This window comes from Nicotiana attenuata, chromosome 7, assembly GCF_001879085.1.
Source record: "Nicotiana attenuata strain UT chromosome 7, NIATTr2, whole genome shotgun sequence".
NCBI lineage: Eukaryota > Viridiplantae > Streptophyta > Magnoliopsida > Solanales > Solanaceae > Nicotiana > Nicotiana attenuata.
In genome coordinates, this window is record NC_031995.1 from 98,267,953 (window position 1) to 98,292,801 (window position 24,849).

General features: G+C 33.8%; 1 long non-coding RNA gene across 5 annotated transcripts; it reads right to left on the bottom strand.

Annotated features, from left to right (window-relative positions):
* On the bottom strand, positions 18,723-23,435 carry LOC109229552. Of its 5 annotated transcripts, none has more exons than XR_002068577.1 (5): positions 23,207-23,435; positions 21,991-22,197; positions 21,708-21,873; positions 21,115-21,551; positions 18,723-19,261 (listed from the first exon to the last, which is right to left on the bottom strand). It is a non-coding gene; the product is annotated as an uncharacterized LOC109229552 (long non-coding RNA). The 5 variants fall into 5 exon arrangements; XR_002068575.1 differs by having other exon boundaries at positions 18,723-19,275; XR_002068576.1 differs by having other exon boundaries at positions 18,723-19,052; positions 19,194-21,551.

Sequence of the window (24,849 nt, forward strand, 5' to 3'; positions counted from 1 at the left end):
TAGCACAAATGCCAAGTTTCTTGAAGAGGACTATTTGATGAACCATGTTTCTAGAAGTAAACTCGTTTTATAGGAACTTAGCAAAGGAATGGAAACTCAGTCATCTGAAAAACATACGACCAAATGCAAACCCCGGAAGTCGATTTTGACATACCATTGCATTTTAGTAGTGAGAGAAATATCAATAGACTTGATGTCCCGCAAGAACAAGTGCCCGAAGTCATACTACCACAAAGTAGTGGGAGTTATGTTGAGCATACTGCACAATAGGAACAAGTCGTTGATATCCCTGTGGATAGCATGGAGACTCGGGTTCCTAATGATGATGTGGTTCAACCACAAAATCAAAATGGTGTAGTTGCAACTGATGTAGTGCATAGTCGTAGTGGGAGAGAAATAAGACAGCCAGTTCATCATACGCTCTTGGGAGAATCATATGATAGGATACCTGAGGAGCCTACTTCCGAACCTGTCAATTACGACCAAGCACTACATGATAAAGATGTCGATAAGTGGGTTGCTGCTATGAAATCAGAGATGGAGTCTATGTACTCTAATCAAGTATGAGATCTTGTAGAACCAGGTGATGGGGTCAAACCCATTGGATGCAAGTGGTTCTATAAGAAAAAGAGAGGTGTAGACAGAAAAATGCAAACTTTTAAAGCAAGGCTTGTAGCGAAAGGGTTTACTCAGAAAGAAGGGATCGATTATGAGGAGACCTTCTCGCCGGTAGCCATGCTTAAGTCTATAAGTGTTCTCTTATCCATTGCTGCTCATTATGACTATGAGATTTGGCAAATGGATGTCAAGACAACTTTCCTTAATGGAAGTCTTGATGAGTGCATCTATATGATGACACCAGACGGTTTCGTGGAAAGTGGCAAGGTGCACATGTTGTGTAAGCTTAAAAGGTCCATTAATGGACTAAAACAAGAATCTAGGGCATGGAACACTTGTTTTGACAAGGCGATTAAAACTTTTGGTTTTGACCAGTATCTTAACGAGTCTTGTGTATACAAAAAATGGGATGGGGACAAAGTGGCGTTTTAAATCTTGTATGTAGATGACATATTGCTCATAGGAAATAATGTGGGCATGTTGGATTCAGTTAAAAAGTGGTTGTCCACGCACTTCGATATGAAATATTTGGAAGAGGCGACTCATATTCTTGGGATCAAGCTCTTGCGAGATCGCAAGAAAAGGATGTTAGGCTTATCCTATGCTCTTTATATTGATACAATACTCTCCAGGTTTAGCATGCATGATTTCAAGAAAGGATTACTCCCTTTCAGGCATGGAATTTCTCTATCTAAAGATCAGTCTCCTAAAACTGATGAAGAGATAGAAACGATGAAGGCGGTCCCCCATGTATCTGCTGTGGGGAGTCTGATATATGCTATGTTATGTACTAGACCTAATATCTGCTTTGCCGTTGGCGTTGTTAGCAGATTTCAGTCTAATACCGGGAGAGAGCATTGGACAGCGTTAAGCATATAATCAAGTACCTGAAAAGGACTAGGGATTACATACTAGTCTACCATTCGGATGAACTTGTGCCTATTGAGTACACTTATTCGGATTTCCAATCAGATAGAGATTCTAGAAAGTCTACCTCAGGAAATGTGTTTACTATGGGAGGTGGAGCCATAAGTTGGAGGAGCATCAAGCAAACTTGTGTTGATGATTCCACCATGAAAGCCGAATATGTGGCTGCCTCTGAGGCAGCCAAAGAGGCGGTTTGGCTCGGGAACTTCCTAAGAGAGTTGAATGTGGTTCCCTCGATTCAAGCACCAATAACACTTTATTGTGATAATAGTGCTGCGGTTACAAATCAAAGGAGCCATGAAGCCATAAAAGAGCAAAGCACATTGAGCGTAAATATCATTTAATTCGTGAGATAGTGCAAAGGGGGGATGTAGTAGTCACCAAGATTGCGTCGGAGAACAACTTGGCGGACCCGTTTACTAAGAGCTTGCCACAGAAGACTTTTGATAGGCATGTAGACGGAATGGGTGTCAGAATTATAGGCGCATGGTTATGAGTCTAAGTGGGAGATTGTTTGGATATACTATAAACCATGCGTATTGTTATAGTATTCTTTATGGAACAAATGTTTATTTATTTATTCAATTCAATAAAGTTTTATTTTAAATAGATCATGTATTTGTTTGTGTGTCCGTTGCTTATATAGTAGATGATTTAGTGTATAGAGTTTAGTTTATACAAGAAAGATTAAATCATCGGTTCTTATAAGTCATAAAGTTTATGTTCACAATCTATTGATGGAATTGGACAAACCATCGGAATGGTTGTAGCACAAGATTAACTATAATTTATCTTGATTATGGGAATGGTTTAATTCCAACTTCTTGTGCTAGTACATTTTTTTTATGTATTGAACGGAAGTAGAGATAGGTATTTTATACTGACAAAATAATATAATTTCTCTAGTCCATTCAATGTACTTATTCTCTTAATCTTGATATAATTATTATTAGTTGTGTATATCACTTATTGTTTTGAGTTATTAAAAGGCGAGATTCTTTCATGGGTCAATAAGCCTGGTAAATTGGACAATAATGACATACATTGGCGAAGTAATAATTAGTTGATAGAATTCAAGTCTCGATTTTTGAGATTGATGATACTCCTTTATGAAAGCTTATAAGTTTTATGTGTAAACCCGGCCGGTGGATTTTGTATCCGACACATGAAATAAGTTAAGTGAAAGTCTAAAGGGAATAATCAATAAATTAAATTGTCAGTAATTTAATTTGATTGGTTAGTATCTGAATCTTAACATGGGGAGTTAAACAAGGTTTTGTGGAAGAATTTAGAATTTGAACTAAGGAGTGCAATTACGAATTTTTAGTGGAATAATTCGTAATTTATTATGGAAGAAATTAATTTCAAATTTCGAAATTAATTTCATAATAGGAAGCCTTGTTAATTAAATTCTGTGGTCCCTACTGTGCCTAAATAATAGGAAATAAAGGAAATCTTTCCTTAGTGGAAGAAGAAAACCTAACAGGTATTGGAAAAGGGTTTTAACCTAAAAAACGGGCAACTTGCATCTCTGGAACTGGAGACGGATATTAGTTTGCTTTGTTCACGCTTCAAGAGGTAACTCGAATAATCTCCATATGTACTAATTATTTAATTCACACGTGAATATAATACTTTGATTGCTTCTGGTGCGATATATAATCCAACAGACATGAGAGTAATAGTGACATGAAAACAAGAAACCAAGTGACAGACCTCCTCGCAAGGAAAGGAGCTAGGAAGGAAGAAGTTTTTGACAATACCCTAGTTTTTGAGAGTTCCTCCGTATTTACTACCCGAACAGTGTAGGCAAATATCTCAGGAACTGTTTTTGAAAGAAAAGTAAATATTTGTATTATGGCAACTTTGGTAGACACTGAACAATCAACAGGGACCTCGTCCCCCTATATTGATATAATTTTATATATATATATATATATATATATATATAACCCCCAAGAAAAAAGTAGAAACCAAAGGAGATCCACTTGATTGAACATGAGCACACAAAAATATAGAATAAGATTTTCTGATCAAATCAAAAAGATTGAGAAGTACGATTTTGTACAATATCATGAGTACCAAAACGTTGAGTTTTATAGGGCTTTGGGCCCACTACATTACCCCATGATTTTTGCCCATACAGGCTGTGTATGGCCTATACTATAATTAATTTAGTTCGGGCCTAACCGAAAGTTCCAACTGTAATGACCTTTCAAAAAGTTTGGAAAATTGAAACTATACGGCCGCTCTAAAAATAATAATCTAAAAATATGAAAAATCTATATATTTTTTGTATATATATACATTCTATATGTTATATCCAAAAATTATACAAATTTTATACACTTTTTTCGATATTAAATATAAATAGTTTCTGACGCGGAATAAAAGTGATAATACCCCTTCTTCAAGTTTCATCCTCTATTCGGTCAAAAGGTTACTTAAATGAAATTATGAAATCATGTTACCAAATGGCCAACTTTACAACATGTCAATTATTGGTCAAATGGTCATGAATGAAATATTTGTACGGTTTCTTTAATGTTTTACTCTTAATTTCCATGTTACAATTTGAACAGAAATTGCATAGAATTCTGTGTACGGGCAACTTGCATCTCTTGTCGTTTTCATATGGCAGTTTAAATGTTTTTTCAATTAGTAAAAGGAGAAGCAGAAAATTCCAACGAGTTGGTGAAAAACATATGGTCAGTATTTGCATTTCTGATATTATGATTAGAATTGACATTTCAACCATTGTTTGTCCCTGTGTGAATGGGGTAATTTAAAAGTCTGCATATAAGATTTAAACCCCTTTTTTGTTTAAGTATTTCAATATATAGAATTTCTGAAATGTTACTCTTCTGTTTCCTAAAACTATTTAATCTTATTGCCTTTTGTTTTATTTTTACTGACATGACTTATTTGGGCCACTTGGTATAAAAGTTTACCTTTTTACTAGGAACAGTAGAAATATGAAGGATATGTAGAACTCCTTCCATCTCTTATTTAATCTAGTTGATAATAAGAGCAATTTTGATAGACTACACATATTTATCTATGTGTAAAAGCCTTCAATATTACTATTTTATTTGCTTTTTAACTTCGAATCCAATCAAACACCATATAGTGAGAGTAAATAACATAGAGATGATTTTGATTTTCATGTGCATATATTTTGAAGTTTTAGTACAACTGATTTATCGACCTTGTAAGGGCTGAAGCTCTCTAAGGCCTCATTTGTTTACACTTGATGGAGGTCTTAATCTTAATCATTCAGATATAAGACATAAAGTGTGTTTGTTTTTAAAGTCTGAATCTTAATCATCCAGATCTTAATCATTAAGGGTGTGTTTGGTATGAAAGAAAATGTTTTCCATGGAAAATATTTTCATAGAAATGTTTTCATGGAAAATGAGTGGTTTTATCAATTATTTTCCCTTATTTGGTTGGTGAATGGAAACTTTTTTCGGAAAATATTTTCTAGTGTTTGGTGAGAGATTAGAAAATATTTTTTTGGGAAAATATTTTTTTATGCTACTCTCCTCCCCTCGCCTCCCCCAAGTCCTTATGTTTCCTTGCTCACCCCTCCCCTCCCAAAATAGCCGACGTTTTCATGACTCTATTTTCTTCAAGAATTTAATTATTCTTCTAAAACTTCACACAGATCAAAAGGAAGTAATGTGTTGCTTTACTTTTTTACGAAAAAATAAGGTTGAAATTTGTGCTGAATAACTAAAAAGAAAATACTCTTTTTTTGGGTTGAAAAAGAAAGTACTCTTTCTACAATATGAAAATAAAGTACTCATTTTATTGAAATAAAAGAAAATACTCATTTGTTGAAATGAAAAAAAGTATTTTTTTACATCATGAAAAGAAAATACATTTTTGTTAAAATGAAAGAAAATAGTTTTTCTATACGAAAAGACAGTTTTTTTTTTTTGTTAAAAATGTAAAAAAAAAAATACTGTTATATATCATGAAAACAAATACTCATTTTTTTTTGTCAAAAAACAAAAAACTATAACATGAAAAGAAAGTACTTTTAATAATAGTTTTTATTTAGAGAGGGGTGGGCGGGGGTGGGGGTGGGGTATGGGGGTAGGTTGGTGGGGATGAGGAAATATTTTCCCTTCTCTTGATAGGGAAAATATTTTCCTCCAATTGGAGGAAAATAAGTTCATGAGGAAAATATTTTCCAAAACATTTAAGCCAATACTAAAAAACGTTCTCCGAAAAATATTTTCCTTCATACCAAACACACCCTTAATGTTTCCTTTTTTATTTGACAATCACTTCATGGGTTTGAATAGGTATGTATAATTAAGATCTATAACAAAGGCTTAATTTCATTAAGATGATATCATCCACATTCATTGCTAACTGCCGCCACCGCTACAATTATCAACCATCCCCACCACTATCCTCAACCATAGCCGCCACCACTACCACCACCATCATCATCAATCATAACCACACACTCACCCACCTCAACTACCATTACCAGCTACCCCATCACCATCAATAACCATAGCCGCATCGTCCATCATTATAAACTACCACCACCGACAATCACCTTCCTCAATCACAACCACAATCACCACCACTCACCACCACTATTCTCAACCATAATCACTATCGCTACCCAATCACCACTAGCTACTATCCAGAACCACCACCATCAACCACCGCCTCTAGTCAGCACTCACAAGCACCTCCGTTAGTCATCACCACCACCAATATATTAATTAGTATTTTACTTGAATTTATGTTTCTTAATTTTTAAATAAAGATAAATTCTATATATTCAGATGTTTAAAAAATAAGCATTCTTAATCATTTAATATTCAGATCTTAAAACACATCTTAATATGTAGACGTGTATTCAGATTCAGATAACACTACTAGAAAACTGGCATATTTCGTCCAAAGCATACCGACCGAAGTCGGTCGGAAAAAAACTGACAGAAATCAGTAAGAAATTAAGTAAATTGGTCGCAAAAATCAACGAAAATATTTCTGACAACGGAAATAGTGGTCCCACAGCAAAAAAATAAAAATTCCGACCGATTTCGGTCAGAAATTGGTCAATATTTGACCAAGACCCGTTCATACTTGTATATAATCTACAAAAATAATTTTTTAATTAAAATTTTTCAAAATTTCCGACCGATTTCGGTCGGAAAATTTAAAATTATGATTTTCCGCCCAAAGCAATTGGTTTTTAATATAACAAAAATTATATATATTTAATTTACCAACCGGAATAAGTTATAATTAAATATTTCCGACCGAGTTTGATCGGAAAAACAATTTTCAAATAATTAAAATATAAATTTATTAATATTAGCGACCGAAGTCGGTCGGTTTTTGTCAACCCTTTATATAAATAGCTTTTAAATAAATAATATTTAATACTTAATTGATACACGCACGCGCGCGCGCGCACACAATATATATATAATATATATATATATATATATATATATATATATATATATATATAATATATATATATAATATATATATATATATATATATATATATAATATATATAATCTGTGTGTGTGTGTGTTTAATTATATATATATATATATTATATATATATAATATATATATATATATATATATATTATATATATCATATATATATATATCTACTTATATGAATTGAATTAATATTTAAAAAATTGAAATACCGACCGAAATCGGTCGGTATTGGACGGTCAAGCGGTCAAACATTTTTTAACATTTCGATCGAAATTGGTCGGAAATTGGGTTTTTATTATTTTCCAAAGTTGAACCAAAAAAGTGGCGGAACGTTTGCCTCCTTATGTTTCCCATATCCCCTCCTTTTAATTTCTACTAGTATCCGTACCCGCGCGTTGTGCGGAGAATATTAAATATAATTTGTTCATACCAAAGTATTACTTTAAAAATACGGTAGACAAAAAGGAGCATATAAATACTATTATTGTATGAACATATAAATGCACTGTCAGTATATTGTATGAACATATGGAATCGTGAATTGCATCACAAAGCCTTATAGCAACCCTAGGGAGTCTCTGCGATTTACTGTTTTCACATAGGTCTCTCAAATGGTGTTTGAGTATACAATAATAGTCTTCTTTATTCAATTGCAATTGGTCTCTGAATCTCTTGTAAAAAAAGCGAGAGTACTAATGATAAGTAGTTAAACTTTGTATGGAATGTTATAACACAGTTGCAGGGAAGAAACTTTGTATTATAGTTCCATTGTATAAATACAATTTATGAGGAAAAAATAATTATCCTATATTCATATTCACATACTCATAAATAGTCCTAATGAAATTTTAATTTTTAGAAAAGCTATGCAATGTTCTTTTAAAGTGCAAAAATTTCCTAAAATGAACTTATCTTCTCTTTACTAATTGATGCAATCGGAGTATCAGTACCTCAACCAAAACCTGAAATAGCATAAAGTGAAACAAAAGTAGAACCATGAAAATGCTCCTCTAAGAGTTGCGCCGCGATCATAAGCAAAAATTTGGAAAATAGTTGAAACGTCTATCTGTCGATTATGGAAAAAAGTCTAAGCTTGGATTTACTATCTATCCTTCTCCCCAGGCGCAGAGTCATGCTTTAGCAATGCACTATTACATTTGTTTATCATAACAATACAACACAAGATTAAGACTTTGAATTTATGAGGTTTCTCCATATAGGTTGTTAGAGTAGTAGCTTTCGTGATAAATGACACTATGGCTAACTCCTTGGTATTATCTTTAGCTCATGTTCCATAATGTTTGATTATGTTTTTAACTAACAGCATATGTAAGCTTTGACACTAATCTGTAGGTTATTTCTCTACTTACTAACTTGAGTTTTCTTGTTAATTTTCAGGCGTACCCTAATTCATAAATAGAGAGAGTTCCTGTAATTACCATTGCTATGAAATTACTTCAGAATAGACTAATACACTACCTTAGGTTTTGAACAGAATAATCAGAAGTTTCACAATTTTTATAGACATGTCCTTTGAGGATTATTTTCACAAACAGGAAGCAGAAGAAACAGGGTAAAAAGTTAAATTTAATTTCCCATTGATAGTTCAGTAGTCAAAACTTCAGCTGCACTACAAATATATATTTAACAGAACTTTATTGGTGACACACAACTACTGGAACAACAACTCATCGCTATGAGTTTAGAACTATCAAATATATCTTGTACTAAGATTGAGTTGAATAAATTCTTCAAAAATCAGAACTTCACCAACACATTCATTGAACAATCCATTTGCTCAAATAACTAACATGTTGCATAAAAAATATTAACAAAAAGAGTGAAGCCACTGCTGATTAAACTACTAATTCATAAACATGAATTTAGAGCAATATTTAGACAATTTTACTCCCTAATGAACTTGCCCAAATAATAAAAATTTGTCCTTCATAAACCTACATAGCAAAGAAACTATATAATTAAGTAGCTAAGGTCATTTCAATAGAGTAATTCATGGATTCTTCTCTTTTTTAACCACTCGGCGAACCGTGTTGCTAGAGAGTTGACAATTCAAGTCGTCATCTGCTATTACTGTTGGTGCCTTATTGGCAGATCTACTCCTCTTGTCATACGTCTTCAATGGAGATAGTTTTGCGTTGCAATCATCACCATCTTCTAACACGGACGATCCACTTTCTGATATGCTTTTTTTTATGGGAGTTTGTAAAATAGATTTCATCTTGCTTTCGGCCACAAAATCCTACAGAAATAAAAAGAATCTATAAAGAGGAGATGTAGAGCGATACTACCTTTGGTTGCATAATGATTAGTAATACCTTTTTACTAAAGAATTAATAATGTTATAACTGTTTTAATTTCATAAAATTACCCCATAAACCTTCTCTTCACCCGAGATTTGTCCATCATGTATTTCCAAAGGATCCTGTTAAAAAGTAAAACAAACAAAAAAGAAACATTCATGTTATGAAGGTTGTAGGATTTATATTTATTCTTTTTCGTAAATGTATCAGTAGCTTAATTTGTGAGTGAAGATATTTTAGTGTGATAGTGTCTTCAAATGAGCTGTGGGCATATTCCTTTAGAAGATCGTCATCATCAGTAACCTTAACAACTTTGTAGACTTCGTCTTGTGACTCAATATTGATTTGATTAACAATAACCTTAAACATGAATTTTTTATCAAGAATATCGTACAATTTACTTGGATAAGAACAATCAGCATCAGCATCAGAAGTCTACACCAAATTTTGTAGTCTACACCATATTTTTGAAGCATACCAACAGCTACGCATTGAGTAATTACCTACGAATAAAATAAAAAATTACAAATTGAAAACTATAAATTATTTTGAAACTGTTTATCAAATATAAATGTAACTATTGGAAAACCTCGATATTTTTGAGCTTTCATAAGTTGAAGAACAACAATCAAAGGATCAGCAGTAGATGCATTCAAGTGAGGTTGAATTTGATCCACAAGTTCACTCCATAAGGTTGCTGAAATCCTGTTCCTCCTATATGTTTCACGGAAAAACCACAATAAAAAAAAAAATCCGTTTTACCGCAAAGTATAGTTTCTATTTGTGAATGACTTACTTATCATCTTCAAGTTCAATATTCATAAAGACACTTTTGTTGTCTCCTTGCTTGTAGATCTGAACAGCTTCATAGGTCACAACCTGACCAACGATATCTACAAATATAAAAGTTAATCACAAAATTTTAATAAACGTAGTATTAGAATTAAATGGAAAAGAAGAATTACCGAATAATTCTGCCTCATCGACATCATGTTGATTCGTGAATTAGTCAAAAGGACGCAAGTTAAAGATATCCATATGAAATGTAGGATCAGTAGTTTCCTCAACTATTGTCCTCTGCGTAAATGTCAGCCTCAAATTGTGTGTTGTAGTCTTTAATTTCAAATTATTTGGCCCGACAACAAAGTAGGTCATGCGATATAAGCCGAGTTCTTGTATCTTATTCTTAAAGAAATTTATAACATATTTCCCGATTGAGGCATGTATACGATCACCCTAGAAAATTATATTAATTGTTAGGATGTATTAGATTGGTAAAAATTGTTAATGCTGGAAATTAGTAAACAATTGTCTACAAACATTGTAAAGCTTTTTTATCAGAATGTGCATATTTTTAGAATTTCTAGTAGCTATAGAGATTATATAATTGTCAACAAATATTGTAACTTCCATTGGCAGAATATATGTATATTGTTATATTTTGCAGCAGTTTCAGGAGGAACATCATATTTTGTTTCTCAGATGGATTATATAAGATGTAATATATTGTTAATATTATGTTTTTGCTGGAAATAAGTAAACAGTTATCAATCATATGTTTACAAACAGAAATAGAAATAAGACTACACCACATAATCACTTCAAGTAGGTAGTTTCATCTTTTTGAGGATTATTGAAAATTAATAAACGATTGCATATTGGAAAATCTATGAACCATAGCAGCAGAGAAGACGAAGAAAAAAGTGAAAGCAATTATAAATATGTTACCTTTGCATCTTGTAATACCAACTCTATCGAATAAGGTATTTCAGGCTTGTAGCGATCCGGGATTTCCCACATTCGAACTACTCTAACTTTCAAATTCCATTGCATGGAGTTGCTTGAAATTTGTCTGATGTCATGAAGTTTTGTAGCCATATTTGCATAATTCTTATTCTGACCAAAGCAAAAAGAGAATGGAAAAGGAATTAAAAGGAGTCGCATAAAACTGCTGATGTAGTTATGGAGAAAGTGAATAAGTTATGGAGCAATGGTGGGATACCCATGTTTGGGAAGATGATCGTGGTTATTTTAAAAAAAAATATTTCTTCCGGTATATTTTTGAAATCTATTCATATTGCACATTATCCTATTCCAAACGTGGGAGTAACTCCAGACGTGGTTGAAGTAATTTTTTTGTTTAATTTACAGGTTTAACAAATTAAAAAAAGTAGACCAACAAACGTGGGAGTCAAAGTATAGATATATACTAAATTGGGAGTTTTAAAGTCTATGAACTTCTGTAAACCAATTAAAGAAGTTTTAAATGCTTTGAACTTCTTTTAACAAATTTTAAAAATCGCAGAACACATTAGTATATAAGTTCAACTGCATTAGCATATTTAAATTTTTATATGAAATAATTTGAAATTATTTTTGAACTTCCAAATTAGTTGAAAGTTTGTCCAAAAATTGGACACATGTTTAATTTATATGTTGACACTTGGCACAATAATATGACTTTGCTTCTCCTATTCTATATAGATAGATACTATACTGCCGCCTCCATCCCCGTCATCTCCCCCATGTCTCCTCTATCTCTCTTTTGTATGATTTTCACCCCCCCCCCCCCCATCTAACTCTTATCCAGTAAGATTTGCTTATTGCTATCATGGTATGTCATTTCTCTTCTTTTTTTTCCTCTCTCACACACACAATCCAAAATATTTGATTTTCTTCATTGGATCTCACTATGTTTATATAATAGTGTTGGTTTCTGTTTTAGTTTTAAGAAATACATTTAAAGATATTTTGTTCATGTTTTTGGAATTCTTGAGAGGTTACGTACTCAAAATTTGACATTTCTTATTCTTAATTCTTGTGATTATTTTGCAGCCAAAGAGGAGTTGAAAATATCTGTTGTGTCACATCGAGTAAGTAGTTTATACACCAGTACTTATTTCTTATTCTATTGTTTGCTTCACTAATTAATATATATTTTATGATTAACGTTTAATTTTTTTTCTGAATCGTGATATTTAAAAGTATGACTAAAATTATGACTCTTGTTTCAAAGGTACATGAATGTGAAAATTCTTCAGGGGTAAATTTATTAGACAAAGTGACTACATTATAATTATTCTTGTATTCCGATTAGACTTTCATTTCGGATAGATTTTATTTTACTTATGTATTTTAATTTATGGAGTTTGTAATACGATATTATCTCAAATATAGTTTTAATTTTTTAGAATTATATGATCATGGATGAAATTGTTTAGGATTGTTTTAGTTGTTTTAAGCTCGAGTTGGTAGTATTTTGTTATTGAAAATCAACCGCAAATCTCATTTTTTTTTTGCCCAGAAATTCAAAATTTCGATCGAATTCGGTCGTAAATTATGAACATAAATTTATTTATTTAAATAAATTAACAATTTATTATAATTAACAAATGATTATATATTTAAATATTATTATTATTTAATTAAAATTCCGACCGATTTCGGTCGATATTTGGAAATTAATTTTTTTTTTATTAATATACCAATTTCGGTTGGTAAATGAAATTTGACAGTTAGTCAACGCTTTGAATAAACCGACCGATTTCGGTCGCAACACGTTAGCGACCATCATTTTCCGACTAATTAAAAGCGGTCGGAAATTCGGTCGATCTTTTACAATTTCCGACCGATTTCGGTCGATTTTCTTGGACGAATTTAAGCAGTTTTTTAGTAGTGTAATCTTAATACACATTTTGATATTCAGATTTGTATTTAGATTCTGACATCTTAATCATAAAAAAAATAATTGAGGCCTAAATCATGGTTGATCATGTAAGTTATTGTAAGTGATTAAACTACTTATCTAGAGAAACTTCCACAATTAGTTGCTTCGATAATCGTTTATCATACACAAGACGATAAATTGATTGAGTACGTTATTTATTCTGATATATTTGCCAACAGAATTACTAAATAAGTAGTATTTCCTTTCATAAGAAAACAAAAGGCAAATTAGAAGAATGAATCAAAGTTTTATTTTTTGAAACATAGTATTTCAAAGTTTTTTCTAATAGTATTGGAAAGTAATGACTGCGCCAATTGAGCGCAAATGATGTATTTAAAAGGGTTAAAAACAAAAAGTGTGTTGAAGTATGTGAAAGATGCCCTTTGTAAATAAAAACTTCCATATTTTCACGTGTGAATTTCTTTATTATGTTCGATAATCTTGAACACATGGAAAATAGGATTTAAGAAAGTTTGTCACATGTACTAATGTTTAATTATGTAAAGAATCACTTGCAAAATAATCGAATAAATCCACCACAATCCCTTTCTTCAGCACACTTAGGGAGACATAATCAGGTCGTGTAATGTTATAGTCATATTACTTAACATGCATAAGATTATGTCCGAGCAATATCATGGGCCAACCATAACATTACTAGGATTTCTTCTATTATTTTAGGAATAATGCTTTTAAGAAATATTATTCGATTTGATCTGGCCATCTGGGTGAGCTGAGTGATCTTTGTCACAGATCCTGATAATTTAGTAGATTGGGATCTTAGAGTGAACTTAATATTAATTATAACTTGATTTTTAATTAAAGGCTGAGAAGGCATGGTACATACTACAGAGGCGGATCCAGGATTTGAGGCTTATGGGTTCATACCATAATTTCAAATTAATATGCAATAATAACTGGGTTCACAGTCAGATATTTACCAATATTTACTGAATTTCTTAATTATAAATATAGGGTTTACGCAAAAGTTGCTGGGTTCCCGGGAACCCGTAGTCTATGCACTAGGTCCGCCCCTGACTACATACAGTTGGCCTGGCGAAGCCAAGTTTGTTGAAGGGGGTTTCAATTAGGGTTGTTCATTCGGATCGGATATCCGAAATTCGAACCGATTCATTCAATTTTGGATTTCGAATTTCGGATTGGGTCGGATTATGTTTATTAAAATTTCGGATCGGATTCGGATTGGTATATTCTAATCCGATCCGATCCGAAATCCGAAATTATTAGGGCATGTATAAATACTACACTTTAGTTTCGGATAGTTAGTACTTCCTTTACATCTTCCTCCTAGCTATTACCTTTACAATTGCTAGATCTAGCTATATTGGCACCATAGTACTCTCATAATTGTATTAACATGAATTTTTCTTAATGTATTGCCTCTTTAACAAAGAAATATACATATCAGTTTGCAACTTTGAGGCATAATAATACGATTCGAAATCCGATCCGATCCGATATAATTCGGATCTGATTCGGATTGCATTTTCTAAAATCCGAAATCCGAAATTCGAACCCGAAATGTGCTAAATCCGACCCGATCCGATCCATGCACAACCCTAGTTTCAATCGAATCCCATTCGGAAGAAAATTACACTGAAAAAATAGGATTTTCTTTTGTATATGTACGTATAAATTGTTGAATCCCCTCAACAGTTAAGTGTATTCATCCACTGTGCAACTTTGCATTTTTACGAATCTCCTTATTAGGATTTCTGGCTCTGTCATCGGCGGCAAAGCCACATGGTTACAAGGGTGGTCAGTTGACTACCCTTCGTCGAAAAATTGCTCTGTGTAAAGAGATAAAATATTACGTTTTAGAGGTATATAACACATATTGAACGCCTTTTGTCGGAATTTTTTTCACTTCTTTCAAATTTGATATGTTTGAATAAATTCCTAGCTTTGCCACTTTCTGTCGCTCCGTACATATTAAGAAGGCAGAATACATAAAATACCACCTGAACTTGTACCCAAATCCCTCTTACACACTCGTTGATTACGGGGACATTTTGACACACCTAAACCTTTCAAATGTGTATTTATGACACACCACTTTTGTATTTGACCATTCTTTTCAAATAAGTGTATATCACGAACCAATGAGATGATGACACGTGTACTATTTTAAGAAAAATAAAGAAAACATTTAAAAATACTCCTGTTCTTCTTCTTCCCAAGCACAGACTCCACCGCCGCCCTGCCGTGAACCCCCAGTCACCGAAAATCCCTCTCACTATTTGACAAAGACATGCTTTACATGCTTCATTTTTCATGTGCATCAAAACAGGAAGAAAATTCATCTCTCACCACCCAATTAACTCTCCACCACCATGAAATCCTTACTCAGCCAATGCTCTGCAACCCATCCTCCATAGTCGTCGCTCGACACCACCATACTCCTCTGAAGAAAATATTCCCAAATTGGCGCCTTTCGCCGCCAACTATACTATTAAGCATAAAACTCCCCCACCGACAATTATTCTTCATTACCTATCCTTGAATCCACATCCACTTCCTCCATTCAAATCTATATTTTCGTTCGCAGTCCCTACTTCACCATCATCACATTAATGCTAGAATAAAGTTAAAGGAACCGGCCCATTGCCTCAAGTAAGGGTGTTCATGGTTCGGTTTGGGTCGGTTTTTCCCTAAAAAGAAACCAAATCAAGTAAGTCGGGTTTTCAAATATTAGAACCAAACCAAACCAATTAAGTCGGTTTTTTATCGATTCGGTTTTTGTCGATTTTTTTTGGGTTTTCGGTTTTTTCGGTTATATATCGGTTTTTTTCTTAAATATGAGCACATACACTACCAAACGCATATTCCGGCGACTACATTTTCAACGTAACACTATCAAATCAATTGCTCTTTGAGAAATCTATCATATACCAAGATATATTGATGATAACTGAATCAAATAGTGATGAATAATTTAAGTACTCAATTAAAAATCGATTATTTTTAACATAAAATAAATTATTGTACTTAGAAAAAGAAAACTACCAAGCAAACTAGAATGTAAAGGCAAAGAATAGATGATTATAATAGCAAAGAACTAGACTAAAAATATAAATGACTAATATGTACCATAAAATTTTAGAAGCTTTATATAAAAATATACATATATATATAGGTGTAATAATAAATTTAAATAGCTACTTTTATAGTCGGTTTGGTTCGGGTTTTTTTCGGTTATTTTTTTATTAAAACCAAAACCAAACCAATTTTGATCGGTTTTTAAAATTCAAAAAGCAAAATCAAACCAAACCTAAAAAGTATCGATTTTTTTGGTCGGTTTGGTTCGACTTTTCGAGTTTTTATGAACACCCCTAGCCTCAAGCAGTTAGAATAAACAACAAAAAGATGGTGAAGGTCTAATAAATTTTGGGGCCAAGATCTCTGATCTTTTTAGATTTTTTAAGAGGGGTTTTTGAGAAGAAAGAATGGAAGGAAATATAGGAGAAAATATAGAACAAAAGGGAGAGGATGAAATATTTTCTGGTGGGATTTTGGAGGAAAAAGAAACAGATTTTCGTTTCTCCATTGTTGCTGGAGAGTTGCTTGCTTGTGCTTGACAAAGAAGATGATGATTAAACAAATAAAAAAATAAAGAATAAAAAAGGGACATGTGACATATCAAAATTCAAAATTCACTCGCCTATTTTGTGTGAAAAGCACGCGCATGCCACGTCATAAAAGTAGTGTGTCATAGACACACATCTGAAGGTTTGAGTGTGTAAAAATATTCCTGTATGTAATGGGAATTTGGGGTACAAGTTCGGATGGTATTTTATGTATTCTGCCTATTAAGAAACCAAAAGGTCAGAATAAAGGAATAACCCACGAATTGCAAGACAGAACAAGAATATAGTACTCCATACTTAAAAATTCCTCCGCCCATCCCGAGCGAATGATATTGGAGAGTTGACATGTTAGTGGTAAGACCTCAACCTAATCATTTTGATATGTCTCACTAACAAGTCGTAGATATAAATAAAGCACACAATCCATAATAGTTTGTCCATATCTGAATATAAGAAACATAAATTTCTTAAAGAGATCATACAGTTAAAAGTGAATCCAAAATTTAGAGCGACAGAGTAATGGATGTCATCTCTTGTATGCATAAGTACATAAATATGTGTATCCAGAGACACACTTTTATATATATATATATATGTGTGTGTGTGTGTATTCACTGTTTAGACAAAAAGCAATTAAATCGATTAAACCTTAACTGAAGAACAAGCACGCCTCTGCAATCATTTTTTCTTTATTTACTTTTTGACTTTACCAATTCGTACTGTCTAACATTAGCAAATTATTCACAACATGGGGCATAAGCCATCACAAAGCTACACAAATACCACTTCTTGTACCTCCCGCAAACCTAAGAATACACAAATTCAAGCCCTAAACCTCAACAGTAAGTTGGACCATTATATTCTAACTAAATAAATGTAATGCTTTTATCTGCATTGTGTTAAATTCTCTCGAATGAACCCACCAATAGAGACAAGATTGTTTCCACATGAGCACTTGCTTTGAGAAAGCTATTCAGATGTCCAAGAATTAAAGCTGTATTGTGGTCCGGGCCCGGGCCGAAATGGGCCAAACGGGCATGGGCTTAGGTGGGCCGGACTGAGGCGGTCCCGGGCCAAACGGTCCCGGGCCTAACGGGCCAAATGAGTGGAACCGGCCCACTGCGGTCCTAAGCCCACATGATCCCGGGCTAAATGGGCTGGGCCCGCGGGCCTAAACGGGCTTTTTTGTTCCGGGCTTTTTTTTTTTTATCTAAGGCAATTTCTTGTAAACTATATATGTATATACTAATATAAATTGCTTATATATAGCTATATAAATATATATAGTATATATAGTATGTATAGTATGTATATATAATTATATATTGCCTTATATAATATATAGCTTATATGTGTGTATATATATATATATATATATATATATATATATATTCTTAACGGGTTAATNTATATATATATTATGTAGTATATATATTATGGGGGCCAAATGGCTATTTTTTAAAGTTCCAAACGGCTGAAAATTAAAGTCCAACGGCTAGATTTTAAAAATCTGACCGTTGGCACTTTCTAAATTTTTTTTTTTTTAAAAATAGTCGTTGGGGCCCGTTTGGCCCGGTTGAACCGGCCCAGGCCCGCCTGCCGGTCCCGGGCTATTTGGTCAGGACCGGCCCGCTATGGGCTTTTGCACCACTAAGAGACCGGCCCGTTTGAATCGGACCATTTGGCCCGTTTGGCCCTTTGGCACGCGGGCCCGGGCCGGTGAATTGTGTGAGATCAATTACCAAAAGAAAACAAGAATAATACTTTTTAAAAGACTCACTGAACGCACCTTAAAACTTTGTTGGGGGACATAATCTGATCATATTGATGTATATTGTTCTTACTAGATATGGAAAAAAACATTATTTTGTTAAAAAAGTGGGATGGCACTATCATGGGAAGATTTCACAACATATAATGGATGCAATCATTTTTCCAGTAATAGCATATCCAATAATATGCAACTCTCTCCTGAATCCAGAAAATAATACTACGTGCACTGCAGGTGAATATTCTTGAACAAACTTGACCTTCAGGAAAAATAAATTTATATATTTCCTCAGATCTGAAGTTTACAACTAAACTTGAAACATTTATCAAAATTGCAGATTTTGGCATCTTTTTTTTTTGTTTTTGTTTTTTGCCAGCCATGTGAAGAAGGAAATAATAATTGCATAGTCATCGAACAGACAGCAGCACACCCCAAGTGTTGAGGACTCATGCAATTGCACATACTGCATATATATGGTAGCAGCTTCTTTATGTAATACTTTGACCTAGACACAGATGGATCATTTCCCTTGATGCTTTCGACTAGTATATGATCCAAAGGAACAATCAGAGAAGCCACACTTCAAAAACCTGCCAAGGAGAGAACATATACAACAAAAATAACAACTATGCCTCGGCAAGATATGAATCCTCATTTTCCATGTCACTCCAATTAATTAAACCCCTCTCAAGGAGAGAACATAGAGGTACAAGCTGTGACTTCCAGTTTACCTGATATCCTCCTCTTTGGTTTTAATTCAGGATGACTTCTATCAGTGCTTTCCATGGCAAGAGTCACCCTATAAACACATAACTAAAAAGCACATTGTTATTTCTTAATTTAAACTCTCTGTACCATTAACATTATTATTACAGTTGTAGCAACATCAGGGATTCTAAACAAGCATTTGATTTATAACAAAACGATTATCTTATTGGAGTATCATAACCCAGTGAAGAAGTGGATCACTTAGCTCCTTTTGAGTAATCAAAACCAATGCCTGCCTTGTATGAAAAATGGGATGGGATAGAGGCCAAAATGCTTCATAATCATACAAACTAACGCTAACTAGTGTGTTAAGAAAAAATGAGCCTTGGGCTTAAATCAACCCTAAAAGCTAGCTCATGACGAGTGAAAATTGTCCAATGCCATAATAACCCATATTTCAACCAATGTGAGACTCTCACACCCTCGGCGCTCAAGCCTCAAGGTCGTACATTTAGAGCGTTGATAACATAAGATGGGGGTCCAACATTGAGCAAAAACCTAGAATAGCTAGAGATGAATCTGACTCTAATACCATGTTCGAAACTTGACCTTCAACTTAACTCAAAAAGTTAACTCATGAGGTGAGAATTGCTCAATCCATATAAGGAGATAATAGCCCATTGCCTCCACTAATGTTAAACTCTAAGAAAATGTTAAAACACTAAAAAGATACTTATATATAATATTGATCAAACACTTGTGCAACAATATTCCTGTAAAAGCCAGTGCACCCCAAACCACACAAAAGAAAGGCCCTCTCCTAGTCAAACTCAGGGAGAGAGGAAAAACAAAAGGGGGAAACTTGAGTTAAATGGACACATGACTGAAGTACCAAACAAGACGTTCATATACTTAACGCCCAACTTTTTTGTAGCTACTATCTTTTACTGACAACAAGTTTCATACAGGCTCTAGGGCAAAGAGTTCAAAAATAAGTCTTTCTTTTCCAGGCAACTTCAGAAAGGACAATAAACGATGACTAGAATGCCAAGCACACTCTCGCTTGCATCAGACATCTTAATTTGGGGATACTAATTGGAGAGAAAAGTTATCACACCTAGTAACTTGTCTCTCCATGACCACGACAATCCAGAGAAACAGCTATAGCAGCAACCTCTCACATTTTTCTCTATATGAAAACAGGACAATAGAAGCAATAGTATGACACTCTTCTCCACAACAATGAATGAATCCAACACAACCAAAGCAGAATATCACGAATTAACATAAGCCAATTTCTTGACTTGGTAGTACAAGAAGAATAAGCACAACCCCTTAGGTTTTCTTTTCAGTAGTCCTGGTTCTTCTAGAGGTTATATCTGTTTCACACCAGGAAACTCGCCGACTTAACAGTGTTCCTCCATTAAGATCATTGAGAAATTGATTCAATGGACTTGTTAGTTGAAGAATAATATGAAACAACTCCTATATTATTACGATACTGAAATTTCAGCAGATGTTTTAAAATATTTTCCAACCGCATCTCTTTGAAACTACTCCTTCAGTAGCGCTATCCATTAGGTGAACCTTTTAAACATCTCCCGGGTGGAGGACAGAAATAACATACTGGTTAGCTTTTTATGTCATTTAGTTAGACAATAGACTACAATGATAAAACATATATAGCTATGAGCGCGAACAGTTTAACATCTTAATTGGGATACCTACAATGCATGAGCTTAATAAAATCATAGAGAAAAATTCTAAACAAATTTGTAACACTAGGTCAATTTAGCAAAATAATAAGACATTTTCTCCGCTAGGTTATAGGTTCTCAAAGTGCACATGTTTGATCAAGGCAAAGCAATTATAGATCAAGATCATGTTTACTACAACTTCAAGAACATCCCACAAATATCATGTCAGTAAGCAGTGGAAACTCACTCTGCAAACAAACGCTGCTGCAGCTAAGTCTGAAAGCTAACCAGTTAATAAGCTTAACCTCTCTTGTCCTCCAATGGAAAAAACTTATTTCATGAGACCAAAGTCCATTTGCATTATCAAAGTCAAAATCACTCCGAAGTGTGGCACTGTACCTTTGGCTGAAACCACTTTGTTCTTTCATAAGGCAGTGATCCCTGTGGATATAATTAACCCAAACGAGAGAAGTCTTCCTGAGAGCAGCTTTTACATAATTAGGTGCTGTTTGTTCAACTCATTTTGCAAAACAGTTAGTCAGCATCTTGCAGCATTCAGGAGTGGTCCTATTATAATGCAAAATAGCTTTTCTGATTCTACGGCAACAGTAGAGGCTTAGCAACTTTGTCTGAGCTGCAATATAGAATATGATGCACGATCAATTCCTTGATGATAAGTCTTCTCTGCCAGAAATGAAAATGAAAAAAATGAAGGATACAGGTCAGTCTTGTTCAAAAGATGGGATCATATTGGAAGGATGATTTATAAATCAATAAGGCTGTCAATACATCAAATACTGAAAACTCAAACTCCAAGCAAAATAGCAGCTAAAAAGTTACCACTAGCAGCTGATAGTCTTGCCAACAAGAATTTTCTCCATATCGGCAAATGTCACAACTTTGCCTCTATCATAATATGAATTTTTCTAGCTTCATCAACTATCGCTGTGAGTAAATCGAAGTCCGTGATTGTTCAGCAGCCTGCCTGCATACTTTGACTAGAATCCTATATGAAGATAGAAGTTATTAACTTTGAATCACCGGTGACATGTAAAGATAGAAAATTAACATTCTTAAATGAAATACAAAATTTCATTACAGAAGATATAAAATAAAGTTATACCTGCTATCAGGATAATATTCACGAAAATAATGCCATTGGTAACGTACTAGCTATATGTGAAGAAAGAGAGGGAAGAACAATAGGAGAAAGAACAAGTAGATAAAGTGCACAAGTTGTACTCTCCTTTCAGCCAAAAACCTGTCAATCTAAACTCGTATCCTGGGACAAGAACGAATTTAATGGCCAAGGCATGAGGATAGAGATATCCTGCATGAGTTATAAGTAGATTGTGAAATTCTACAGAACATTTATTCTGGCACCATTGAGAATAATAGGAATATAGGACACCTTCAGATACTTTCAACAAGTCACAAATTTGTAGAATATTCATCATGGAAAAACAAAAGAAACAAAAATGCAACTCTTCTCAGTATCAACATGCAGATTAATGGAAAGACCTGTTTAGTAGAAACGTGTCATGAGAAGCGGATCTTAATGAAGTTATCAACAGTTTCAGGTGAGATTAGATATAAAATGTACTGCATCGATATGGATTATGGAATCACACAGAGCCAAGCGTCGAAGAAAACATGCACAAATAATTCATCCTTAATTTCACTACTGGCTACATTAATCTACATTATAGCCACTTGCTGTTTCCCTTAAAAGCACTGCATCTAACCAAGAATCCCTTGGAAAAAAGTGCTCGTTTAATCACTGTCTTTTACGATCATCACAATTAGTACATCCCTTAATTTTTCAATACTGTGCCCTTTTAGGTCATAGGTGACAATAGTTGACCATCAGAACAATTTCAGATAGTAACTTAGTAGTTGCATTAATCGAACCTCTACATTTAAAATTAAGTGCAATTTTAACCACCAATTCAGATACACACTCTATAAATGTTAAATTTGTGATATGTTGATAGAAACGGAAATAACTTGACAGCCAATAAAGATGAACTGATAACTTAACTTTTAATCAGCAAACTGAAAACCGCAAAATTTCATGTATCTTTCCAATTTTATCAAATACCTCAACGAACAACAAAAATGCAAGTTAGCAGATGTTCTTTAATTACGTTTCCACTATTAGTAAATATAAAGAGGCTTTATTTACTACGAGCAAAAGTAGAGGTCCATTAAGCTTAAGAATCAGGGTACGGAAAGAGCATTTTTCCACAGTACTAGAAACACTGAAACAACAGCAATTTAAGCGATCACAATATAAAACTCAAATACGCTGTAAAAAGACAGTGCAATATTTGCCTTACATAAATTAATGCTTATGCAATTTTCACTGTTGGAGATTTCCGATACAGAGTAGGTATGAGCAGCAGCCGGCGACGGAGATGAGAACGAGATTGGGAACTCCGGCGAAACTGCGGCTAACAGTTTGGAGTGGCGGTTTAAATCGGGTCTTGGTTCGGGTTGGGTAGTTATGGCGGAAGAAGAGAGAACTTTTTGTGTATCAGATATGACATTTCATGGCTACATTTATACTATTACATAGAAGGTTACAAAATGATTGCCTTAAATATGACATTAATAAAGTAGTGGGAGTAGTGGACATCCGCATTTACTAAAGATTTTATAACACTCCCCTTGGATGTCCAAAAATATGCCTCGTTAAAACCTTACTAAGAAAAATCCCTGTGGGAAAAAACTTTTAGTTAAGAAAAAAGAGTACACATATCTATAATACGCTTTATTTGCTGCCTCGTTAAAAACCTTACCAGAAAAATCCAGTGGGACAAAATCTAGGCTAAGGGAAAAAGAGTACAGCGCGTATCTTACTCTCCCTCATGAAAACATCACTTTATTTCTCGAAGATGCCGCATACCAATCTTCTGCCTCAACTTCTCAAATGTTGAGGTTGGTAATGCCTTAGTGAACACATCATCCAATTTTTCACATGAACGAATCTGTTGAACATTAATTTCACCATTTTGTTGAAGATCATGCGTGAAAAAGAACTTTGGTGAAATGTGCTTTGTTCTGTCTCCTTTGATGTATCCTTCTTTTAGTTGAGCAATACAAGCAGCATTGTCATCATATAGCGTAGATGCATTATCCTTTTTCATAATTAAACCACACATTTCCTGAATATGTTGAGTCATTGATCTCAACCAAACACATTCCCGACTAGCTGCATGAATGGCTATTATCTTAACATGATTTGAAGATGTGGCAGCTATTGTTTGTTTCATTGAGCGCCATGATATAGCTGTACCTCCATATGTAAACAAATATCCTGTTTGAGATCGAGCTTTATGAGGATCAGACAAATAACCTGCATCGGCATAACCAATCATTTCTGACTTGAATGCATTAGAATAAAAAAATCCCATATCTATAGTTCCTCGAAGATATCTAAATATATGCTTAACACCATTCCAATGTCTTCTTGTTGGGGAGGAGCTGAATCTTGCTAATAAGCTTACAGCAAAAGCAATATCTGGTCGGGTATTGTTGGCAAGATACATCAGTGCCCCAATTGCACTAAGATATGGAGTTTCATCACCAACGAGCTCTTCATCATTTTCTTGAGGTCGAAAATGGATCTTTATTTATGTCAAGTGATCTCACAACCATTGGGGTACTCAATGGATGTGCATTATCAATGTAAAATCGCTTTAAACCTTTTCAGTGTACATTGATTGATGGACAAAAATTCCATTTGGTACATGCTCAATTTGTAGACCAAGTTAAAATTTTGTCTTACCAAGATCTTTCGTTTTAAATTCTTTATTCAAACATTCTACAGCCTTTGGAAGCTCTTTAGAAGTGCCAATGATATTCAAATCATCAACATACACAGCTATGATGACAAATTCAGATCCAGATCTCTTAATAAAGACATAAGGGCAAATAGGGTTATTTTTGTACCCTTCCTTTAGCAAATACTCGTTAAGGC